General features: G+C 43.5%; 1 protein-coding gene across 1 annotated transcript in view; it reads right to left on the bottom strand.

Annotated features, from left to right (window-relative positions):
* raph1a (Ras association (RalGDS/AF-6) and pleckstrin homology domains 1a) overlaps positions 1-18,066 on the bottom strand; it is a 107,213-nt gene extending 89,147 nt beyond the window's left edge. The window contains exon 1 of the mRNA XM_056289389.1: positions 17,900-18,066. The gene's annotated coding sequence lies outside the window, so the exon portion shown is untranslated. The remainder of the gene's footprint in view (positions 1-17,899) is intronic.
* Between the last annotated feature and the right edge of the window lie 5,178 nt (positions 18,067-23,244).

The following is a 23,244-nucleotide window of genomic DNA, read 5'->3' on the forward strand; positions in this document are numbered from 1 at the left end:
TTGAGTACAAGTCAAAACCTTGGTCATGAGCCCTAACCTTCTCTTTCTGTCTCCCCAATTTTCCATCTGTCTCTCTCTACCTCTCCATCTCTTGTCTCTACACTCCTCTCCCATCACGCCAGTCTCTCCTTTCCTGCTGTGCGGTAGAAAATGCTGAAATGACATTTGAATAATAACCAAAGTACATACTGTTTTGATTCAGACTAAGACAGACACTGGCAGAGAGGCAGAGGGATCACATACTTTCCATCTCCACTGCAGAACTGTCTGGACCGAGAAGGTAGCAGTGGTTTGGTCTACAGCCAGGGGGCCCACGTGCATATCTGTCCACCAGCGAGTTCACGTGTGACAGACATAGCACACAAACAATAGCCCTTCCAGTCTGACTCCAAGTCAAAACATTAATAGTATTGATAGACTGATGAAGAATTCTTGAGTCTGATACCGATTATGCGAAACTTTTTTGCAGGATAACTGATATATCTGCCGATATTTATTTTTTTAAAATCTATACCTGTCAATACATAGCTGTTCTTTTCTACTTTTAATTCTCCTATGGATTTATGTTTATAGAGATGCACCGATTTATTGGCCATACATCGGTATCGGCCGATATTCACCTTGTTGACTGCCATCAGCAAATAAGTCGACATTCACCGATGGCAGTGGCCGATGTTTATCTGTTGTGTCACATCAACTTTGTGCTGGCTAAATGTTGTGTTGGTTATTTGCTGTCTGACTCAGACAACTTAAGCCTACCCAGCTGCAGATTTGGAGAAGATCAAATAGGTGGGTACTATGATATCACCCATAAGAACCACTGGCTGGACACAACTCTGGCAAGACGTTTGAGGGAAACGGGTGCTGTGCGCACATGTGGGAGTATTTCACTGTCTCGGAGACAGATCAACAATATGTAATGGAAATAAATAACAACTGAAACAAAATTAAAAAAAAAATATATATATATATATATATATATATCAGTATCAGCCACACACACACACACACACACACACACACACACACACACACACACACACACACACACACATCCATCCATTATCCAAGTCACTTATCCAAATTGGGGTCATGGGATGCTGGAGCCTATCCCAACAGTCATTAGGCGGCAGGCAGGGGCAAACCCTGGACAGGCCGCCAGTCCACCCACCACAGGGCCGACGCAATCACACCTACAGTGGGGAGAACAAGTATTTGATACACTGCCGATTTTGCAGGTTTTCCCACTTACAAAGCATGTAGAGGTCTGTAATTTTTATCATAGGTACACTTCAACTGCGAGACGGAATCTAAAACAAAAATCCAGAAAATCACATAGTATGATTTTTAAATAATTAATTTGCATTGTATTGCATGAAATAAGTATTTGATCACCAACCAACCAGTAAGAATTCCGGCTCTCACAGACCTGTTAGTTTTTCTTTTAGAAGCCCTCCTGTTCTCCACTCATTACCTGTATTAACTGCACCTGTTTGAACTCGTTACCTGTATAAAAGACACCTGTCCACACACTCAATCAATCAGACTCCAACCTCTCCACAATGGCCAAGACCAGAGAGCTGTCTAAGGACATCAGGGACAAAATTGTAGACCTGCACAAGGCTGGGATGGGCTACAGGACAATATACAAGCAGCTTGGTGAGAAGGCAACAACTGTTGGTGCAATTATTAGAAAATGGAAGAAGTTCAAGATGACGGTCAATCTCCCTCAGTCTGGGGCTCCATGCAAGATCTCACCTCGTGGGGCATCAATGATCATGAGAAAGGTGAGGGATTAGCCCAGAACTACACAGCAGGACCTGGTCAATGACCTGAAGAGAGCTGGGACCACAGTCTCAAAGAAAACCATTAGTAACACATGACGCCGTCATGGATTAAATTCCTGCAGCGCATGCAAAGTCCCCCTGCTCAAGCCAGCGCATGTCCAGGCCTGTCTGAAGTTTGCCAGTGACCATCTGGATGACCCAGAGGAGGAATGGGAGAAGGTCATGTGGTCTGATGAGACCAAAATAGAGCTTTTTGGTATAAACTCCACTCGCCGTGTTTGGAGGAAGAAGAAGGATGAGTACAACCACAAGGACACCCTCCCAACCATGAAGCATGGAGGTGGAAACATCATTCTTTGGGGATGCTTTTCTGCAAAGGGGACCGGACGATTGCACCGTATTGAGGGGAGGATGGATGGGGCCATGTATCGCAAGATCTTGACCAACAACCTCCTTCCCTCAATAAGAGCATTGAAGACTGGTCGTGGCTGGGTCTTCCAGCATGACAACGACCCGAAACACACAGCCAGGGCAACTAAGCAGTGGCTCCGTAAGAAGCATCTCAAGGTCCTGGAGTGGCCTAGCCAGTCTCCAGACCTGAACCCAATAGAAAATCTTTGGAGGGGGATGAAAGTCCGTGTTGCCCAGCATCAGCCCCGAAATCTGAAGGATCTGGAGAAGATCTGTATGGAGGAGTGGGCCAAAATCCCTGCTGCAGTGTGTTCAAACCTGGTCAAGAACTACAGGAAACGTCTGATCTCTGTAACTGCAAACAAAGGTTTCTTTACCAAATATTAAGTTCTGTTTTTCTGATGTATCAAATACTTATGTCATGCAATAAAAAGCAAATTAATTACTTAAAAATCATACAATGTGATTTTCTGGATTTTTGTTTTAGATTCCGTCTCTCACAGTTGAAGTGTACCTATGATAAAAATTACAGACCTCTACATGCTTTGTAAGTGGGAAAACCTGCAAAATCGGCAGTGTATCAAATACTTGTTCTCCCCACTGTAGGGACACTTAAGTATGGCTGATTCACCTGACCAAGATGTCTTTGGACTGTGGGAGGGAACCAGAGCACCCGGAGGAAACCCACGTGGACACCGGGAGAACATGCAAACTTCACACAGAGGACGACCTGGGATGAACCCCAAGTTCGGACAACCCCCAGGTTCAAACCCAGGACTTTCTTACTGTGAGGTGGCTGCGCTAACCACTGCACCACCATGCTGCCCATATATATATATTATGGCCCTGTGATGGCCTGGCAGCCTATCCAGGGTGTCTCCCCGCCTGCCGCCCAATGACTTCTGGGATAAGCTCCAGCATCCCCACGACCCTGAGAGCAGGATAAGCGGTTTGGATAATGGATGGCTTTTTATATCTCCAATATATATAGCAATATACAGTGTATCAGGAAAGTATTCACACCCCTTCACTTTCCCAACATTTTGTTATGTTACAGCCTTAATCCAAAATGGATTAAATTCCTTTTTTTTTCTCATCAATCTACATACAATACCCCATAATGACAAAGTGAAAAAGGTTTTGTAGAAATTTTTGCAAATGTATCAAAAATAAAAAACTTATGTATATGCAATATTTCAGTTTTTTATTTTTAAAAGGACCCGAGCCTGAGAAAGACACACCACCCGAAAAAGGATGAGAGGGAGATTTTTTATATATATCATCACATATTTACACATTTACACACATATTAAACATATATGGCTACATTCACAATCAGGAATGTACTTCGTGAGACAGTAAAATCTTGACACAAATTATGTGACGATTCAAATCAAGATGAAAAATGAATCGGGATACTAATTGTGGACAGCAGAGGATGCTATCTAGTTTTGAGGTCGCTTGTTCGACATCCTACATCATCACCGGCGTCAGTAGCTGTATCAAAGCGCAAAGGAATGGTAGCCGCAAGTGGGATATTGTGGATGTCCAGCGATCTCCGTTCTGCCTAAAAATGTAGATATGCTGATATTCCTTAAAGAAAGAAAATGTAAATTCCAAGCTAAGAACACAGGCCAAGCCTTAGCTTGTCTATGTGAAGAGATTTTCTTTATTTGTATTATTCATTTAATTATTTATTTGATTTGGGATTTGTTTTAAAATTCAATTTAGTTTTTTTTTGTCATTTAAGCCACATGATATTTTCCATTTCACTTTTACAAAAAAGGAAATATGTATTGTTTTGCATAGTTTATACCCTACCCACAGAAACAAAAAAGGATTCTTTAATTTGATAAAAAAAGATGAGATAATATATTTTGTAGATTTTTGTTTGAGACAAAGGAATCTTTTTCAGTCATAATTTATCTTCAATCTCAATTTGTAAAAAAAAAAAAAAAATCGTGGGAAAAGCGTACCGTGAATCGTATCGAATCCGTTACGCGTCTCTTGGATTGCCACCTTGCCGTGGCGGAGAAGCTTGTGCATACTAATGATCTCAAGAGCTTTGCTGTCTGGAGCTTGGCTCCTGGTAGGGTCACCCAAGGGGGGGTAAGGTCAAGGGGGAGGTTCAAGTCGACGCGCGAGCCAACAAAAGACCTCAACAGCGGCACTGGTGGAAGATGTCTCCAGGTCACAATGACAGTGAAGGCGGATGAGAGCTGCAATAGAGGGTGGTCCCAGATCGTCTTGGCTTTCCATGCCATTGGACTCTTGGCCACCCCCTGCCAAGGACCGTGTGGTGGCTGCAGGAGCATCAGCCACACCACGTAAAAAGCTGTCGTTCGCAGGCATCCTCCCATTATGCGGCTCCAGGATCGGCCGCTACACCCATCTGAGGACCCAGAGGGAGGACGGTCATAATCGACCCTGAGTGACCGCCGATGATTATATATTCTTATTCCTTGTCACTTCGTTTGTAAAAAAATAAAATAATTAATTTGTTATTTTGTGAAGGTAGGAGCAATACAGAGACTAAGGAGGAAGAATTGTAATATTTTGATCAAAACTTAAATGAAAAAATAACTCTTTCCTGGTGTAAAAATATGGGAACCTGTAGAGGAACCTAAAATATCAGTTAAGTAAATACTTCCGTAAACAACAGTTAAGCAAACAATTTCTTTACTATTCATCTTCTGGACAGCTTGTATAATATTGGGATAGGCTCCAGCATCCCTGCGACCCTGAAAGCAGGATAAGCAGTTTGGATAACGGATGGATGGTCTGCAGATGTCCTGGGCTTTCTGCATTGCCATCACAGAACAGAACTGAACCTGCTTAAATGTAGTCGAGCATGTTCATATTGGGGGGCTATCGGCAAGAAAATAGTCAACACCGATATATCAGCAGATTGTGAATGTCGGCTGATAAATATCTGTTAACAGATTATCGGTCTATCCCTAATAAATGGACACACACTCACATCATCCCCAGGACCTTTCCTATGGTGATCTCACCACAAACACACACACGGTCAGCACTGCTCAACAGCATGGGCTATTGAAAACAAACAGACTGCTTTTATAACATCAACAGTTTCTTCAGATCAGACTAACCAAAAGATACGTATATGCACTCCCATATATATAGTATATAATCAAGACATACACACACACACACGTGCGCACGCACACGCACACACACACACACACGCGCACACCATTATATCAAATTACTTAAAACACAAATTACCAACTGGGAAACCCAGACTCTCACTCATTCCCTTTCTCGCACACACTTCACAGCTTCAGAAGCCTCTTCCAATCTGACTGACCAAAACACACACACACACACACACACACACACACACACACACACACACACACACACACACACACACACACACACACACACACACACACACACACACACGCAGTGCCACCACATAGAGGGTTTCCTGGCACAGTTGCCTCGGGGTCTGTTTCCCCAGTCTATAATTTTGACTGCTTTTAAGACATGCTGTGCTTTGTACACCATTATCCAGCCAACATGCTAACTTGTGCTAACCCGAAGGCTCTATAAATCTGGCTCATACAAATGCATGGTAGCATCTGCCAAAATCTAGAAACCTTGCTAAAACTAATTAGTGCTAGCTTTCTGATAGCTATCTAGCTGTCATGTATTCTGTCAGATGCTGTAGGTTCAAGTTAACCCTGGACCGACAGCCGCTCCTGTCCACAGCAACTTAAAGTGACGGAGTTGGTGGGAAACCTTCGCTCAACGACACTCCTCTGTGTTTTTATTTATCACATAGATGCATAAACTGGTGTAATTCCTACTTGTTGAATCCACAATAAACTGCAGACTCAGGCATTAAGAATATAAAATCCAAAATATATGAAACAAAACTATTTTGAAAACTGAACTGGGCAGTTGCACCCCTGACGCAGACTGTAAACGACCTCTCGATTTACCATTACTGTCACTTGTCATCATCGCCTGTCTGTCTGTCCACCAATCTGTCTTTGTTCCTGTGTTGCTCAAATAGTCCATATATATCTCTCTCTCTCAAGCAGAGTCTCTGCTGTCTGACATCACAAGAAGCAAAAATACTATGAAAGTTATCTCTAAAGACAGCGGGAGAACTGTTCAAGTCAAAACTCTGCTCCTGATTTCCAGTCACACAATCCCCCCCTAAATTTCCAGAAGTGAGGAGAGACATAGAGAGAAAAAGAGGGAGAGAGAGAAAGAGAGAGAGAGACATAGGAAGGGAGACAGAGAAAAACATGGACAGGGTGAAAGGGAAAAGAGATATAAAAGAAAAAAAATAGGCAAGAGACGAAGAGAGAGAGAGAATAAGCCAGAGAGAGACTTGGCGAGAACGATGCAGCCCAAAGGAAAAATATAATGGGAGGAAAGAATAAAAAAATAAAAAATAAAATAAAAAATAAAATAAGGGAGACTAAATTTTCCGAGAACGAGGTTTGAGCAGAACAGAGCGACTGGTTTCTTACATCTGTCTGAGATTACATAGAAAGAGTAGGGAGGGGGCAGCGGCGACGAGATAAAAAGTGGAGAGGGAAAAGATGTGGATATTTGAGAAAAAGATTGGAGGGGACAAATGGAAAGGGAGTCGAATGTCACTGTACGTGTGCGTACTTGGAAGAAAGCGAGTGCGAGTGACGGGGGTAAGCGGAGAGAGAAGAGATGTGTGGATTTGTTTGTAAGACGTGTGTTTTAGGGCCTAGATGTTTACAGCCCTGCCACTACAGCTGTATTGTACACACACACACACACACACACACACACACACACACACACACACACACACACACACACACACACACACACACACACACACACACACACACACACACACACACACACACACACACACACCTTGTTGACTGCCATCAGCAAATAAGTCGACATTCACCGATGGCAGTGGCCGATGTTTATCTGTTGTGTCACATCAACTTTGTGCTGGCTAAATGTTGTGTTGGTTATTTGCTGTCTGACTCAGACAACTTAAGCCTACCCAGCTGCAGATTTGGAGAAGATCAAATAGGTGGGTACTATGATATCACCCATAAGAACCACTGGCTGGACACAACTCTGGCATGACGTTTGAGGGAAACGGGTGCTGTGCGCACATGTGGGAGTATTTCACTGTCTCGGAGACAGATCAACAATATGTAATGGAAATAAATAACAACTGAAACAAAATTTAAAATATATAGACCTGTTAGTTTTTCCCCACACACACACACACACACACACACACACAACAATCCTACGGTCTGACAGTTATGTGTTACCTCGAGTGAGTTACTGACTGGCAACTAAAAGCCTGGCCTTTGGTTAAACTGGGTTAGTGGGGTACTAGTCATGTTAACTCACTATCTCCCTGCAGAGGGTCCAGTCTGTCATAGACTGCCTGCCTGTCTGTCCATCTAACACGGCTTTAGTTCCACAAGAGGAGATATCCAGGCTATGCTAGCTGGGTTGACTTTACGGTCACTTAGCACTCCACGGTTTGTTGCACGCATGAGTGTATGTAGTCACGTACACCCTTCTCTATGTAGGCCAGATCAGCGCTTTCAAGTCAGTCAGTCAGCCACACAACCAGCCAACCAGCTAACCACTCGATTAGCCGCTAAGCTAGCAAGTCAGCCAGCTTGCAATTCAGCTATCCAGTTCCGTTTCACGAAGGCAAACAATGCAATCTACATTCTCTGTGCTCTCACATGTTCGATGTGAGTCGAGTTGAGATTTCAAATCCACTCAGTTGAGGCCTATTCCTAAACATGTTAAATGACACACAACAAATACAGTGGACTTTTGTCCAATTAAGCACCAACTATATTTTCATTGGGCCTGGAGATGGAAAGAAGTCCATCCCTTCAGTTTTACAACCGACACTGTTAATACTCTATGGCTTTGTATGGTACAGGCAGCTAGCCAGTCATCCAGTCAGCAAACCAGTCAGTCAGCAATCCAGCATGCCTGGATTTGCTCAGTAATGTGGAAGGGTTCATTTAATTCTAAAATTCCTCAATGTCCCACTTTAACCAGTAGCTGTCCTAACAGTGCCCGGTCAGATAGGCGGTAAATCACTCAGGATTAGACCCTCAGTGAGAGATGGGCAACTGAAATCACTGAGGTGAAGTTAACCGCGGCAAGGCCAAAGCTACCCTGGATCACAGCAATTAACACACACACACACACACACACACACACACACACACACACACACACACACACACACACACACACACACACACACACACACACACACACACACACACACACACACACACAATGATTCACTAGTTATAGTCTTAAGTCAGTGACGTTCCAGTCTGGAAAATAGATATTGGATGGTTTACGACTGTTGGCACACCCTTTATTACTGTGCACTGTATGTGGACGTTGGCAGTGGGGCAAATACTCAAATGTCACTTCTTACCTTTCTAAATACCTAATTTCCCATTTTTTTCTCCATCATAGCTTTGTACCATTGAAAATAATAGCAACACCAGTTATATTTTGGCCTCATCACTCAGCTCTAGAGAGCTTAAAGATCTTTATCTTAACTGACTGTAGGCAAAAAATACTATCCATAATTTCATAATTTCCTGATGGCAGATTATGTTGCTAGGCAAATTTGCTCAAAAGGGTTTTATCCAAATTGCCGTTTTGGATGAAAGGTCAGTAAGCAAAATTAACCAGTAAACATTTTCAAAAACTTTAACTGGATATCTCTCGTGAAACAGCTCCATGCTTCAGCAACAGACATGACGTTAAACTCTATCTTAATACGAGAAAAGTGGAAACTGTCTGAAACTGTGCAAAAGCCCTGCATTTGAAGAAAAACATTTGTTCACTATTCAGTCAAAATCTATTTGACTGACCAGGGAACATTGTGAAACAGTCTTATTTGAAAAACAACTTTTTAAAGTTATGGAGATTAAATAGCAGTTTGATATGGGGGAGTTAAGTGTCCCTTCCTTTAATGACTTAACTAAATTTGTCATTTGATGGCCATGAGAGAATCATCTTGTTGAGGGGATAAAAGTTGTAAACTATTTGGCAGGAAATAGTCTTAAAATGACTTAACCTCAAGGGCACACCATATTGTGCTTTATCTTCATTAAGACCAATTATTTTGCAAGAGTAAGCATCTTATTTATTTATCATTTTGAAATTAAACTTTTATTGTACTTGTTGTCGAGAAACATTATCTCCAAGATAGATCTGAGCTGGGCGAGGGAATGAAATGACTCCAATTCACATTATTTATGTTTCAACAGATCCAACCCCATTTGATTAACGGTAAACACAAAGTGGAAAACTTTTAAAAAATTACTTATTATATAACGATCTGAAAACTGATCCTGAACTCATCAGGTAGTCCATTCTTCTTCAGACTTTCCAGAGCTCTTTCCACATCTCTGAGACCCAAAGAGGAATGCCCTTCTGAACCAACACCAGTCCCCTTGAAGGAACGTGCCCCTCTCACCTCTGACCCCTGGAAGGTCTGACCATGTCCCCGAGACCCAAACAGGAATTTCCATTAAAATAAAAGCAGGTCTCGTGTAAGGATTCCTCATCTCTGACCTACCAGAGCTCTGTGGACTCCAGGATAGAGGATTTAGATCTTGATTCAAATACCAAAGTGCTGCATAATTGGATTTCAGTATTGAAAAAGGTCCAATGTACCCGATTTGAAATATGGTTTTGGATTTTCTTTTTTTTTTCCCCCATGACCAAAGAAGTTCAGAAACTTTTCCTGCCAACAACTATTTTCCCTGCTTAAATGCCGCTGAACAAGAAACTGAATCCATACCAGCTCCATCGACACTGATCTGTAGCTGACGCTGTAGGGTAAGAGAAAAGAGGATCTCCCCATAGGCGAGGGACCAATTCAGTCCCGACTTCATATTATAAGTGACAGTTACAAGAAATACAGACAATATTTGAAAATGCCAAAAAGTTGGGCCAATGAGTGAGAAGAGATGAGATGAGATGAGATGAAAAAGTTGGGCCATCAGTGGAGAAGTGATTTGGTGAAAGGATGAACCATCTCTCTCCCTACTACACGTTGCTGTGAGCAAGCTATAGGCAGCTGGGTTGTCACTCACAGCGGAAATACAATGTTTTAGGGAGGTCTACTATCATTCCTTAGTGTTGCTGCTGTCCATAAAGTTTACAGAATAATCTACCATGGAGAAAAAGTGAAACCTGGAGTACTGTTGCCTCATCTGGACAATCCATCAACACTTTGGCAAAAAAAAAAAAGCGAGCAAAAGCACACGCTCAAGAGAGAGACGGCACATGAGGTTGGACAGACAGATATAGAGAAAGATAGAGACTGAGAAACAGAGATAATGCACCTTACTGACAACAGACAAAAGGCAATCTATTTGTCAGAAGCTTCGTGGATGTTCCAGATACTGTATGGCAGAGAGACGAAGACAGGGAAAGGAATGCAGAGATAGATACAGAGAATGAAAAGGATATAGAGAAAGAGATGCAGAAAGAGTGGAAGTGAGACATGTAGGGGTTGGAGAAAGATGCAGAGACAGGAAAAAAGGGCCTGGCTGTGTGTGTGTGTGTGGGGGGGGGCAGTATCTTTCACCTTAAATGTGCTGTAAGTGTTAGGGTTCAACTCACTGGATGCAATTTGAAACATTCCTCATGTAGCTCTGATCCAAACTGACAGAGAAATGTGGATCTGGACCGCCAACAGTTGTACTGACTCAGCGGAGAGAGATGCAGAGAGAGAGAGATGCAGAGACATGCAATGAAAGAGAGAGCAAGAGAGAGAGAGAGAGAGAGTGGTAAATAACTAAACAGAGAGAGTTGATCGAAGAGAGAAGAGAATTTTCAAGAAAGTCCCGCAATGTGAAAATTATAAATTGCCACATGGCACATAAATTTACAGTATGACAGTCAGCCACCCAGCTCTCCTTTCAGCTAAGTGTCTGAGCCAACTTGCAAAAACCAGCCTGCCAGTCAGGTATTAACCTAGTTTGTGTATCTTTGACAGCATTTTCTTGGCTACCTGGCAATCTAAGCAAGTGTAGCATAGGATCACAATCCTCAGACCTGCACAGTGAACTATCCACTAACTTCAAGTAGGGCTGGGCGATGTGGACAAAATCATATCTTTGATCGAATACCTCGATATCGATATTATGATGATATTGTAGGGATGACTATTGGTGCTTTCATAAGATATTTACATATTTACATAAAAGAGATAAGAGCAGGTAGACGCAAATAGCAGAACAGCTACAAGTTCAGAAAATGTCATCCCTTTCAATGCAGCCTTTAAAACCAGGAAGACACTTATACCATATCACAATATCATGATATCCAAAATCCCAGATGATATTTAGTCTTAAATCGCGATATCAATATAATATCTATATATCGCCCCATCGGTGGTCACTCAGGGTCGAGTATGACTGTCTTCCCCTCTAGGTCCTTGCGGGAAGACGCCTGCGCTTGACAGCTTTTTATGTGGCATGGCTGATGCACCTGTAGCCACTACACAGTCCTTGGTAGGAGGTTGCCAGAGTCCAATGGCATGGAGGACCAAGACGAATGGGGACCACCCTCTGTTGCAACCTTCATCGGCCTTCACTGTTGTTGTGACCTGGAGACATCTTCCACCAGTTCCGCCATTGAGATCTTTGTTGGCTCACGCTTCGTCTGGAACCTCCCCCTTGACCTAGCCACCTTGGGTGACCCTACCAGGAGCCAAGCTCCGGATGGCATAGCTCTTCGCATCATTGGTACATGCAAGCTTCTCCACCACAGCAAGGTGGCCCAGCCCTAATTTCCAGTGATCTACATCAGTGACCTACAACACTACAAGGCTACACTTACACATGTCGTTCTCTCCAGTTTCCTGCGCCAATGTTTTATTTATCAAAATCCAGAATTTCTTGACACCCAAAACCCCAAAGGCTGGCAAAACTAGGCCAGTGCGAATGTGAAAGTCAATATAATGCTATTTAGGCCAGTCAGACAGTTCAACTCAATGTTACCCCGTCACATCAAGGTGATTTAGGTATCTGTGTCAGCCACGGATTTAAAGATCAGTGACTACAAATCTGGGTCAGGCTGCCAAAACTTGGTTTGTAGGAAGATCATAACGGGCCTCACAAGGGGCATATCACATCCACCCACATTTTTGAAGAGGCAAACATTAACTTCTTCCAAGTGTAAATTAGCCAGCTTGATGCTGGCTGTACTATCAGTGGTGGTGGCATCTCATCTGTGGCAACAACTAAAACCTAAGGAAGGGGGAGGGTAGATTCCTGAGGTGTGCTCAAATATATGGTAGAAATCTTAACAATATTACACGTGAAAAGTAACAAAACCTTTACTCTTTCATATCCGACATGAGCTAGTAGGGTTGAGCAATAATTCAATATTTTTATTTTCTTGCAATTTTTTCCCCCGGTAGTGTAATACTGTGATGAAATTTGATTCATGAGTTTGATTCAATTTCAATTTTTTTTCCACAAAATGAAATCGAACAATCTGAGGGAGTATTATTCGAAAACTAGTTTTGGTTTGATATTAGGCTATACTTTATATTACCAAACAGTTCAATGTAACGGACCTCATATATATCTATCTATCTATCTATCTATATATATATATATATATATAGTGAAGTTATAATAATAATGATAATAATAATAATAATAGTTACATACATACATACAAGTTATATATTTCAATATCATGGAAAATTCCCTATGATTATTGTGATAATAATATTGTCCATATCGCCCAGCACTAGGAGCTTGATATCAAATAGTTGAGGGGACACCTGTTTATCTACTACAGAGAAGTCATGGCCTTGTAGAGTCGCCGTCAAGTCCATAACAGAGATCAGATACAGTTCCGGGAATGCGCCGCTGAGATTCAAACACTAACTATCTAAACCAGCTGTTTCTTTCCTATTCAGACAAACATGCAAAGGGACTAGACGTTCAAGGAGATAGATGGGCACACAGACAGGCAAAGAGACAAAGCTTTATTTTAGAAGCTGCTACAAAAGATGAACCAACAGACTGAATCAAGAGAGGCTGGTGGAAAAACTATACAGCGAGGCAGACAGTCGAGCAGACTAACACACAATGGAAGATACAGTGACTACTCAAAAGAGACAGATTAATTTGATGCAGACAGGCTAGACAGAAGGACAACCAGAATGTCAGTCCCTCTGAAAGACAAGAGCACAAGTCCCCCCCCCTAAATAAACACACAAACGTACAAAATTACATATACATGCCCCACACTCCCAGGTTCCTCCTCAGGTTTCAATTGTGTTCGATGCATCTCACTCCACAGAAAGCAATGGAGTGAACTCGTCTGCCTTGGCTTAGCCCTGACACAGCAAAAAAACACTGCACCATTCATTGTCGTTATTATGCACCAGCACTGCATGACACCGTACACTGCACTGTTAAGTATTACACGATACACTGCACCCATTTCGTAAAGCAAACTGCACTGCACTGCTTACAACAGCGTGTATCCATACACCGGCTCTTATCCAGCCATTCCCTGGGCAGGCCTAGTCACTGCTCACATAAAGGTCTCAATGCTTCTGCTTTACGACTTCCAAACTCAGTCCCCTCTCTTCCTACTTCAATTACTCCTGTTCATACGGCTGAACTTCAAATAAAGCTCTATAACCTGCAACCATCTTAAGAGTGACTACTTCTAATGTCAGCAATTTGGGAGCTGAGGCTTACTCTACTGTTGCAAAAGCATCAGCTATAAATGTCATTTAAGTATCTGTTGCATTCCTGTCATTTCAATATATAGGGGAATGTAGTATAGACTGCCATTGCTGGAGAAGCGACACTGCATTACCCCTTAGCTACCCATGTTGCTTAATTTATTGCACTACATAGTTTGTGCTACAGGAAGCATAACAATAAAGCATAGCATTTACTTGTCAAGTGGGGACCAAAACTAAGTAAATGTCATCTCTTTCCCTTGGGAGCTATGCTCATCAAAAAAAAGGGGGTATTGTTGTCATGTTTGGACTGAAGTAATACAAAACTCGATGGCCCATTGTGGTGCCCAAGCCATAGTTTAAAAAAAAAAACCAAAACCTTGATTATTCCTCCATAGGAGATTTACTATGCTGCTCCTTCACAGCCTCTCTGGCCTGTCTGTCTGTCTCTGTCTGTCTCACCCCAGGGACCTGGAGGAATTTCCTGAGAAGAGAGGATGACTTTTCCATCAACTTGGCAAGAGAGAGAGGAGAGGCAGAAAGGGAGAGAAAGAAAATAACCACAACATCAGATGGTGACCCCGGGTGACCTCCTGTAGCAACCAGTGGTTGTGTCCTGACAAAGTGACAAATAGCACCAGCAGTGTAAACAAACAGAGCCAGTGTACCAGGGTCCCACACCGACAAGTTCACTGAAGCCCTCTAATATTTCTGCTCCATCTCCACAGAAACTGTTGGCAATGGGTGAATTAGCGGCTGAAAAGCCATATGTAGAGGCTACAGGTTCGATCGTTGCATTAGACAGATTGTCCCGCAACAGCCACGTTATGCTGAAGTGCTTTTGAACAAGACACTCAAACCCCTACTTGTTCACTCATGTAATCTAATTCACTCCGGATAAGACTATAAAGGTTAACGGCTAAAATGTAGACACACTGCTTCACTGACTGGCTGACCGATTGTCTTCAGCAGACTGATAGTTTATTTAGTTGACTGTCCGGCTGATTAGCTGACTGACTGGCTGGCTGGTTTTGCTGGCTGGACACTGTGGAGCCGCCAGGGATTTTTACAACCGTTACCCCATCGCAGTACCAACATGACATAGATCTGCCCTACAATAGAATGGCAGCATGGCAGGAAGGTTTTCTGCCTTGTACTCATTCACATTATCACGCATAATGCAAGTTGCTGTGAACAGATGAGTTTTCAAATGTATAGAAAAGAAAATTAATTCTGCCACCTGACATGGTTACAGCTCACAGAGTTAAAATGCAAATTTTTATTCAAAGTTTGATTATCAGCAGAACTGGTAAAACAATGGACTAGGGGGAAAAAACTGGGACTTTGTTGACCCACGTGTTACCAAAACCTCGAGTGGAATGAGTCAGAATGGTGCAGCAATAATGGACTCTCTTATATGAGAAGGACAAACTTCAGTCACACCAACACATCTGATGCACTGTATGATTATTTATCCTTGCAAGGTCCTTTTACATTGAAGGATGAAATCCTGTGGTCCCCTGTGCCACGCGAGTCAGTATGTGCCATGGTACAACGTTAGATGTCAACATGCACCCCATTCTCCAAGACAAATTTCTTGACATTTATGGAACTTCGGAAAATCAAAGGAAACCAAGTTCTGCTCAACTTGTCCTACTACTGTCCAAGTTGCCAAAAAGCAAAATTAAGCTCTAACATCTAAATGATCAGTTATTTAAGTTTGTGTGTACAGTGATAAAATATACAGATGGCATAAACAAAATAAATATAAAATGAAAAAAAACACAGATGTAAATTGCCAATTAGTGCAGGTGATGCCCTTGCAACAAATCTCACCAGTTCACCATTCCTGTACAAAGTATTACATTCGGTGGTTAAAGTGATTTTAATCAGGGCTCCCGTTCCCTAACGCTGAGAGCCAACTCACCCAGTGGACCGTGGTATGGGTGGATCCCTGGTGTGATCCCAGTCTGGCAGTCCTGCTGGGTGGAATGGAGTCTGGCTGTTGAGAGCCTGTCAAACCAAACACTGTCTCCAACTCTGACAGAGCCCTACTACATTCCTCCCTCTTGCTCTCTTTCATTATGTCTGCATGTCTCTCTCTCTCTCTCTCTCTCTCTCTCTCTCTCTCTCTCTCTCTCTCTCTCTCTCTCTCTCTCTCTCTCTCTCTCTCTCTCTCTCTCTCTCTCTCTCTCTCTCTCTCTCAGCAGTGCAGCAGTGAATTCATACCGCAAGAAGTACAGATGTCATCAAACTGATCTCAGCCAACTCCCTCAGTCTGATCTGATGGGCAATGATGGCGAGTGTCACCTCAAGTTACCAGAATCCAAATCCAACTAATCACCAAGTACAACTGCACTGGAGCTAGTCTTGGTGAAAAGACATGCTCATTTTCAGTGACCCAACCCAGCTTCAGGCTTGTGTGGCCAAAACGGTCATTCTGCTGAAGTCCCCTTGAGCAAGGCAATAAATCCCTACCTAGCGCTCCAGGTTTGCTGTGTTGTCACTGGGCCCGACTTCGCTGTGCAAGGTAAATAATAATTAAAAACTGAAGGAAAAAAACAACAACACATGGCTCTCCCAAACGGGATAAATCAAGTGCTGCAAAAAATGTTTTTATGCAAGGGAGGTGAACCAACTTCGCCTTCATCATTCTACAAGCCACCAACCATCTTTTTTGGGATGGAAGTGTCTGGCTGGTAGAGCAGCCAAAGTAAGTAGTTACTGTAGCCAAAATTTGCAAGCCTGATAGCATCTTAATTTCCCAGCCTGGTTAAAGCTACTACAACACATTAAAAACCTGACAGGCTATTCTTCATAAACCTGTGCATGAGTCACACGCTAAGGTTACTATGGGCACAACTTGTTCAACAGAGACAGAGATTTAATACTAGATACACAAAAAAAACAGACAGGCATGCAGGCAGACAGAAAGACAGGTTTACCAGCAGGCAGGCAGATGGCAGGCCTGCATGTCTGATTATGTAGAATTTTAAATGACTTAAATGAGAGACTTGGGGCAAATTAGGCCGAGCCCCAGGCCTAAGCAACCCCCTTCGTCAAGGATAGAGGAGAGGAGGAGGAGGAGGAGGGGGGGGGCTCTCAGCTGGATGGTTTCCATTACAGAGAGGTTCTGTCTTTTCGATACCGAGGGTTAGAAATCAGCAAAGCAACACACAGGCCAACTTGACAATTCAGGAATAAAAAATGAAAAAATTAATTGTTCCCGGTAACACGCCCATATCAATGCCACGCCACGCCTTGCTGCGCTCCGGGCCATCAATTGTGTGCGTGCAGCGGGTAACGTTAAGGCCTATGGTGAGAGCGGTAACATGACAGCGACCAAAACAGAAAGCAAGATACGACTGGCATCGTCGTCATACTCAGACACACAAAGGGTGACACCGCTGACATTACATTTAAGCATGTGCAGCCGGCAAAAGCACCTACAGGCCAAAATCCATACGGGTTTTCCGTGCATTAATCCAGGCCCCTTCGTCTCTTTTAGCACCGCAGACGAGCTGTTTTATGATTAGAGAAAAGAGTCAAAAAGCCATTGCGAAAACCCCTCCGACTGGCAGGCTACGGAGCTTAATCGACCGCATGGCTCCATTCATGTCCTCTTCATTGAAAACGCATTCATTCAGTTTGTGTGAATGCAAGCCGTGATTAGCCTGATTTCCTCGCCAGTCTCCGGCTTTGATAAACCGGGCCGATGCCAGATGTGGCTCTGTCAGGGCTTCCTTCCTTTCGCTCCACACAGACCTAATGGGATAATGGATTTAGTCTTGCTAACGTTACCAACAGGCTCACAATTGCCGTCTACAATGCAAGTCAAAATGTTAAAAACCCGAACAGTGTTTCAGGGGAGGAACCGAGGAAAGAGCAGACGATGTTCTGCAGGAGACAAGAGAGGAGAAATCGGGTTACTTACTGTGCAGATCCAGTTTTTTTCCCCCCCACCCCAAACAAGACCTGGCGAGAAAACCGCAACAAACACGGGAACGGGAGAGGAGAGAGTCTTCGTTAAATCCCGAGTGTCAAATTAAAGCTATACTGTGATTTCAGTCAGGTTTATTGGTCGGCTGGGCGGCGTTACCGGTTTTCAGTGACTCCTAGCTATCACTGCCACACTGATCCCAATCCAGCTCCATTCTGGAGCGAGAAGGGGGGGGGGGGTCAACTGGGGCGCGTACTCATGTCCCTGCGCGCCCCCGATGCCTGATTTCCTGTCCTGCCCAATGCTGCGCTCGGATGCGATCAGTCCGGTTATATGCCAGCATTGCAATTTCCACCAAGTTAATTAAGCCGTCCTGTCATTGCTGTTAAATCCGCGCTTTGTGTAGATGTAGTTGTACTTGTCGTTTGTACACTGACTAACCCAATAACTGTAACAACTACAGGACTCTGTTCAATTCTGCAAAATGTTTCTATTCTGTATTCTGCTGTATTTCAATTTTCCTGAAACAATGACAAGTAATTAGCAGGAGTTGCTGAATGTCAGGCATACTGATTGAAACAAAGTAAACGACTCGGGGACCCCCCCCAAAACAAACAAACAAACAAACATGGGAGCTGGGCCGCTAATGTATTGTTGCTGGACCAGCAAACTATGCAGCAGAGCAGTAAATCTCCTCCTACTTAACTAAAAAAACCCTTGGACCTTAGCTCCAAGTCTCAACACTATGTTGATTATTTTTCTTTTCAATTTCCCCCCTTTCTCTCCCCAACTGTATCTAGCCAATTACCCCATGTTGAATATTTTTGATAACTGGTCTAATACAAAATTGTTTATTTACTTTGCTTGGTAGAACCTCTCATCATTTCATACTCATACCACCCAAACTATAGCAATAACGTCACGTGTTTCATTCTAGACTGAGAAGACATTGCTTTATCCATCCATCCAAATGGATCTTTAAATATTAAACTTTATCCATTATCCAAACTGCTTATCCTGCAATTGTCCCAAACCAGCCGACATCAGACCATTAGCACTCACTCTGGCTAAAAACGCTAGTTGGTAATTGGTAGTTTTTGTCAGCCAGTACTTTGGTTAGTTCATTTGTTGGTTAACCAACTGCAGTTTCCCACGTGGTAACAGGTTTTGGTTGGACCTTGGTCAAGTCACAATTCGGTGGCGTCACATTTGGATGTATTTTCATAGCAAAGCCTGACCTCTAGTGGTATAAATCTGTTACAGTAATGTGATCGTATGCCATCCATCTGCCTTTGACCAGAGGGTGTAATCTTTGATTCTGTAGAGTTCGAAGGGTTTGTAAAATGTTTTATTTCACTATTTGTTTGGTATTTGGTGTTGTATTGTCAATGTTTTGATTTCCATAGAATAAACGAGGAAAAAAGAGAGATACGTTCTCTCGTATTACGTCGTTAGAAGAGGCAGACATGGATATTTTACAAACTACTACTACTACTACTACTTTCGGCTGCTCCCGTTAGGGGTCGCCACAGCGGATCATCCGTTTCCATTTCTTCCTGTCTTCTGCGTCTTCCTCTGTCACACCAGCCACCTGCATGTCTTCCCTCACCACATCCATAAACCTCCTCTTTGGCCTTCCTCTTCTCTTCCCTGGCAGCTCCATATTCAGCATCCTTCTCCCAATATACTCAGCATCTCTCCTCCACACATGTCCAAGCCATCTCAATCTTGCCTCTCTTGCTTTGTCTCCAAACCGTCCAACCTGAGCGGTCCCTCTAATATAATCGTTCCTAATCCTGTCCTTTTTGTTACTCCCAGTGAAAATCTTAGCATCTTCAACTCTGCCACCTCCAGCTCCGCCTCCTGTCTTTTCGTCAGTGCCACTGTCTCCAAACCATATAACATAGCTGGTCTCACAACCATCTTGTAAACTTTCCCTTTAACTCTTGCTGATACCCTTCTGTCGCAAATCACTCCTGACACACTTCTCCACCCACTCCAACCTGCCTGCACTCTCTTTTTCACCTCTCTACTGCACTCCCCGTTACTTTGGACAGTTGACCCCAAGTATTTAAACTCAAATGCCTTTGTCACCTCCGCTCCTTGCATCCTGACCATTCCACTGTCCTCTCTCTCATTCACGCATAGGTATTCCGTCTTGCTCCTACTGACTTTCATTCCTCTTCTCTCCAGTGCATACCTCCACCTCTCCAGGCTCTCCTCAACCTGCACCCTACTCTCGCTACAGATCACAATGTCATCCGCGAACATCATCTTCCATGGGGACTCCTGCCTGATCTTGTCCGTCAACCTGTCCATCACCATTGCAAACAAGAAAGGGCTAAGAGCCTATCCTTGATGTAATCCCACCTCCACCTTGAACCCATCTGTCATTCCAACCGCACACCTCACCACTGTCACACTTCCCTCATACGTATCCTGCACCACTCCTACATACTTCTCTGCAACTCCTGACTTCCTCATACAATACCAAACCTCCTCTCTCGGCACTCTGTCATAAGCTTTCTCTAAATCTACAAAGACACAGTGCAACTCTTTCTGGCCTTCTCTATACTTCTCAATCAACATTCTCAAAGCAAACATCGCATCTGTGGTGCTCTTTCGTGGCATGAAACCATACTGCTGCTCGCTGATCGTCACCTCTCCTCTTAACCTAGCTTCTATTACTCTTTCCCAAATCTTCATGCTGTGGCTGATCAACTTTATACCTCTGTAGTTGTTACAGTTCTGCACATCGCCCTTGTTCTTGAAAATCGGTACCAGTATGCTTCTTCTCCACTCCTCAGGCATCCTCTCACTTTCCAGGATTGTGTTAAACAATCTAGTTAAAAACTCCACTGCTATCTCTCCTAAACATCTCCATGCCTCCACAGGTATGTCATCAGGACCAACTGCCTTTCCATTCTTCATCCTCTTCATAGCTGCCCTCACTTCCTCCTTGCTAATCCGCTGAACTTCCTGATTCACTATCCCTACATCATCCAACCTTCTCTCTCTCTCATTTCTTCATTCATCAGCCCCTCAAAGTATTCCTTCCACCTTCTTAGCACACTCTCCTCGCTTGTCAGCACATTTCCATCTCTATCCTTGATCACCCTAACTTGCTGCACATCCTTTGCAGCTTGGTCCCTCTGTCTAGCCAATCGGTACAAGTCCTTTTCTCCTTCCTTAGTGTCTAATCTGTCATACAACTCACCATACGCCTTTTCCTTTGCCTTTGCCACCTCTCTCTTTGCTTTACGCTGCATCTCCTTGTACTCCTGTCTACTTTCTTCATCTCTCTGACTATCCCACTTCTTCTTTGCCAACCTTTTCCTCTGTATAATTTGCTGTACTTCCTCATTCCACCACCAAGTCTCCTTGTCTTCCTTCCTCTGTCCTGATGACACACCAAGTACCTTCCTAGCTGTCTCCCTCACTATTTCTGCAGTGGTTTTCCAGCCATCTGGCAACCCTTCACTACCACCCAGTGCCTGTCTTAACTCCTGCCTGAACTCCACACAACAGTCTTCCTTCTTCAACTTCCACCATTTGATCTTCGGCTGTGTCTTCACTCGCTTCCTCTTCTTGGTCTCCAAAGTCATCCTACAGACCACCATCCGATGCTGCCTAGCTACGCTCTCCCCTGTCACCACCTTGCAGTCTCCAATCCCTTTTAGATGGTGCCTTCTACATAAGATATAGTCCACCTGTGTGCACTTTCCTCCACTCTTGTACGTCACCCTGTGTTCCTCCCTCTTCTTGAAATATGTATTCACCACAGCCATTTCCATCCTTTTCGCAAAATCGACCACCATCTGTCCTTCCACATTTCTCTTCTTGACTCCATACCTTCCCATCACCTCCTCATCACCTCTGTTCCCTTCACCAACATGTCCATTGAAGTCCGCTCCAATCACCACTCTCTCCTCCTTGGGTACCCTCTCCACCATGTCGTCCAACTCATTCCAGAATTCTTCTTTTTCATCCATCTCACACCCAACTTGCGGGGCATATGCGCTGATAACATTCAGCAATAAACCTTAAATTTCCAGCTTCATACTCATCACTCTGTCTGACACTCTCTTCACCTCCAGCACGCTCTTGACATACTCTTCCTTCAGAATTACCCCTACCCCATTTCTCCTCCCATTCACACCATGGTAGAAGAGTTTGAACCCACCTCCGATACTCCTGGCCTTACTCCCCTTCCACCTGGTCTCTTGCACACACAGTATGCCTACCTTTCTTCTTTCCATCATGTCAGCCAGCTCTCTCCCTTTACCAGTCATAGTGCCAACATTCAAAGTTCCAACTCTCACCTCCACATGCCTACCCTTCCTCCTCTCTAGCTGCCTCTGGACATGCTTTCCCCCTCTCCTTCTCCTTCGCCCAACAGTAGTATGGTTTCCACCGACACCCTGCTGGTTAACAGTACCGGTGGCGGTCGTTGGTAACCCGGGCCTCGACCGATCCGGTATGTAAGTCTTATTTATGATCCGCATATTTGATTTGGCAAAGATTTTACGCCGGATGCCCTTCCTGACGCAACCCTCCCCATTTGTCCGGGCTTGGGACCGGCACTAAGGATGTACTGGCTTGTGCATCCTCAGTGGCTGGGTTGGATATTTTACAAACATGTATTTATTTTTTTTATGTCCCCTGCTGTATTGTTTATATATATATATATACATGTATATACATACACACACACACACACACACACACACACACATATATATATATATATATATATACACATACACTACCGTTCAAAAGTTTGGGATCACCCAAACAATTTTGTGTTTTCCATGAAAAGTCACACTTATTCACCACCATATGTTGTGAAATGAATAGAAAATAGAGTCAAGACATTGACAAGGTTAGAAATAATGATTTGTATTTGAAATAAGATTTTTTTACATCAAACTTTGCTTTCGTCAAAGAATCCTCCATTTGCAGCAATTACAGCATTGCAGATCTTTGGCATTCTAGCTGTTAATTTGTTGAGGTAATCTGGAGAAATTGCACCCCACGCTTCCAGAAGCAGCTCCCACAAGTTGGATTGGTTGGATGGGCACTTCTTTGAGCAGATTGAGTTTCTGGAGCATCACATTTGTGGGGTCAATTAAACGCTCAAAATGGCCAGAAAAAGAGAACTTTCATCTGAAACTCGACAGTCTATTCTTGTTCTTAGAAATGAAGGCTATTCCATGCGAGAAATTGCTAAGAAATTGAAGATTTCCTACCCCGGTGTGTACTACTCCCTTCAGAGGACAGCACAAACAGGCTCTAACCAGAGTAGAAAAAGAAGTGGGAGGCCGCGTTGCACAACTGAG

This window comes from Lampris incognitus, chromosome 11 (assembly GCF_029633865.1).
Source record: "Lampris incognitus isolate fLamInc1 chromosome 11, fLamInc1.hap2, whole genome shotgun sequence".
In the NCBI taxonomy this organism is placed as follows: Eukaryota; Metazoa; Chordata; class Actinopteri; order Lampriformes; family Lampridae; genus Lampris; species Lampris incognitus.